Source organism: Pinus tabuliformis, chromosome 4_1 (assembly GCF_031772625.1).
Source record: "Pinus tabuliformis cultivar Carrire ecotype Pingquan chromosome 4_1, CPIR1, whole genome shotgun sequence".
Lineage (NCBI taxonomy): Eukaryota > Viridiplantae > Streptophyta > Pinopsida > Pinales > Pinaceae > Pinus > Pinus tabuliformis.
In genome coordinates, this window is record NC_142303.1 from 59827873 (window position 1) to 59831852 (window position 3980).

Sequence of the window (3980 nt, forward strand, 5' to 3'; positions counted from 1 at the left end):
CTTGTCTTCATCTTTTGGTTTCTTCTCTTGGTCTGTGGCTATTCTGTAGAGACCTTTACTTCTAAGTAAATCTCCCATGTAGGCTACCCATTGGAAGTAGTTAGTGCTGTCAAGAATGACTTGGCATGGACTTTCCATTTTTTTTTTTTAAAAACTGAAGCTGAAGATGCTGAAAGTAAGTGTTCCAATGGATAGATCTCGAAAAAATAGGCGGTTTTAAAAAAAAACGGCTCTGAAAAAGGCTTCCGGATGAAGAAGTTATGGCTTTTTTAAAAAAAATTGTTGACGTTGCCGGCAAAGTGCGCGAATGTGCGGGAATGAAAAAATCCGCCCCCACAAAATGGAGACTTGAACCCAAGACCTCTACTCTCTTAAAATAGCTTTGAACCAATTGATCTATACAAAAAATTTGAGAGAGAGAGAGAGAGAGAGAGAGAGGGGGGGGGCCTTGGTTTGCGTGCTTGCCTTGAGAAAGCTCTTTTTCCCTACAAAACACAAAACACAAAACCCAACACGAATATGCAAAGAAAAACGAACCTTACGGCTCGAAGTTAGCTTTAGCCAAAAAACTAGAAATTTAAAAAAAAATCTCAAAGTTAGCTTTAGCCGAAAAACTAAATATTTTTCTCAATGTTTCTGATTTTCCGAGATCACACTAAGGTGCAAAGAAAAGAGCATACGCATGAGAAAAATCCTTCCTTTCTGTTTCTGATTTGCCCAGATCGCACAGAGTCGCAGGGCAAAGAGCATACGCAGAAATGAAAGGTATAGATCCGGTTAAAAAAAAGGCTAAATAAACTGAGACCGAAATAAGCAGAGAGAAAATAACAGTAAACTGCAAAAAAAAACACTGTATACCTCCCGATCTGAAAAATGACGCAGCTAGGGCTACCGAAAACCTTTTCGCGTGAAACGAAAGGGGTTCCTCACTGGAACAGATGCTCCGAACGCAACAGAGCAGTCCTCTCGGCCCGAAAGCAGTCACAAACAGCAGATCTAGGAAACGACAGCCGCATGCAGTTCTACCGGCTTCAGATTTGGATCACCAACGGACGCGGCCCTCAAATAGCTCTGATACCATGTAGGAATTTACAGGGTAAGTTCCTTAGAAAGAATACCAAAAGGACACCGCTCACAACCAGATCTCAAATCAATACACCAGTATTTTTGACGTGGTTAAAACCCTCAAAGTGCAAGGAGGGAAACAGTCCACGGCCTGTCCCAACGTGGGTACTACAGGCAATTTATTAATCAAAGAATGAAAATTTACATAAGCTTCTCTCATGCACGGATTACCCGAACAATGACCCTCCATGCGCTTTAAATAGAACTCATGGACCAATCGGGTGTCAAGCCACGGATCAAGTGTCGGTAATACCGAGGTGAGAGTGAACCGTCGGATCACTACATATCGTGACCGTCGGATTGTAAGTTACAAAATGTACAACGGTAAAGAAACAAACTTTACCTAACTCTAACCTAACTCTATACTAGACCAAGTTGAACTTAACTATATCCTATGTGTCGGAATATCCTAACAGGAGCCACTTGGATCAATGTATTAAGAAAAATTTACAGGACACATATTTACATCATACATCACTAGCCCCATTACTGGGACATTAGAGCCACTCCTTGCTCCTCAAAGAACTGACTAAAACTCTTTATGCTTTGCAGGAGGAGCCAAGGTGAAAAGTCCTTTGCTCATACAATGAGGGGGTATATATAACCAAGGGGTGATGCTTGACCCTTGTGACTCTTTAACTACCCTCATAACTGTTCAGAGTCCTCTGAATTTTCAACCAACATGGTTGTTCATATTCATGTGTGTCCATTGGACTTCCACTTTACATTACATTCGATTTACAATAGACATGGCTCATAATAGTAATGTGGCTTTTGACAACTCATGACACAACTTTACATGACGTTGATGACATGGATTAGAGGTGGAAATTTCAAGCTGTTGTTGCTGATGAGTGATATATGTGTTCTTGGATGTTCTTTCTCTTCTCCTCTACATAGCTTGATGATGCGGGGTCTTCAATGCTCTTTGGTCTTGAGAGGTGGCTTCATGCATGTGTTCCCTTTTCTTGTACTTGATAAGCTTCTTTGTCTATCCAACTGTAAGTGAGTCTTCTAGCATGTCCACTTCTTCTTCTCCTTCATCAGCTTGCCATGATCTAACAATGTACATGCTCATGCAATTCACTCATGAAAAGATGACATCAAATCCAAAAACTCCCTAGTCTAAGATAATGCACTGTTATCCACATACTGAGCTCGGGACAAGTGACAGGCTGGGAAAGAGGGCCCGGTAACTGTGCATTTTGAAACTCTAGTTGACAGGGAGGGAGACTGGTCACTAGGACTGCACAGAGTGAAGCTCAGGCTAGACTGAGGAACTCCTAAGCACAGTCTTCACTTGGGGGGGAATTGCGTAGAGGCCACTAGGAGACAGGATTGTGCAGTTGATACCATTAATAGATGCTGCAATATGGGACCCTAGGAGGCAGGTCTCTGCAGTTTTCAGAGGCAAGACAGGACTGGGCAACAGAGAGGCCTAGAGGACAGATCTATGCAGTTTTTAAGATCAGTGAGTCCTAGCTGAGGGAGGACATTGGGGGACACTTCTATGCAATTTTTTGAGGCAAGGCAGGTTGGTTTCTCTGTGCATTGCAGGGTTCCAATAGGAAATAGAGGAAGCTTGATGACTAATCTTGCGAAATGTGCAGTTTAGGTCAGGCTAGGAAAAACTATTGCACAATTCTGCGGATGAAGGCATTCTGCTCAGCTCTGGAATTGCGTAGTGCAACTGTCTTGGGGGACAGTGACTGTGCACTGCATAGTTCCAAGCAGCAGGGTTGCATCAATGAGGGCTGAGACTATGCAGTGCATAGTTAAGTCAGGGTCTAGTGAAAGAGAGTTGTTTAGTCAGGAGGATTTTCGGAAAAATGGCTAAGTGTGGGGGGAAAGTGAACTTGTGAGGAACTTGAGATTGTGATCACACATTTAGCATAGTTCATTGACATGAAAACATAGACCATTGGAAAAACAAGACAAAGAATTACCCTTTATGAGACTGTCTAGAGCAAAACGCAATGAGTGAAACACTTGGGATAAGCCTTAGGACAACTATGATGACACTTGTGCGACAATGCTTAAAACTTTTTGTATGAGTGTGACATGTGTTTACATGACTAGGAAAACTCGTATACACACAGAGAAACCTTCGAGGCCACTAGAAATGGTCACAAACATGACATAACAACCAAACATGCCAAAAGATGACAATTGATCCAACAAGCAAAAGGGAGCAAGACACTTAGAGGAAACACATGGAATTACTGTCAATGCTTCCAACCATGCATGTCATTGAAGACATAATGATATGACAATGATAAGCAATCTTTCATGCTACACTAAGAGGTGTATTTCAAAAATATGTGCTTTGTTTTCCATACCTACCCTCTAAAGGGTTATGCATCAGATGGAGTATCATGCAGTCTCAATCTTCTATCATACCCTGGGTTCCTGTTGGGTTGTGTTATATTCTTTCCACGACTAGCCCACGTAGTTAACCGGGGGGTTAGAAAGGGGGAAAAACCCCCCCTTTGTTGCCCCAATTGCATAGCAGGGGGAGTCACAGGGGGTTTTAGGGGTGCAAGTAACCCCACTCTATGGGGTCCGGGGCAGCGCCCCAGAAAAGTTTGGTTTTGGACTGTATATTAGGTTGGGTGGACCTACCTATGGTTTTGTGAATGTTTAAAATTCGCACATGGTTTTGGACGCGATGGTTTTCGGTCCATGGTATTGGATGCTTTGGCATGTATAAATATGTATTATAACATTGAAAGGAACATAATGAAAAATCAAGCTGGTAGTCCCAGTTTTGGGATCCAGGGGAAAATTTTCGTGTGTATGTGTTTTATGTGTTATGCTATTACATTGTTTATTTTCTGTGTTTTAGAATTCGTATG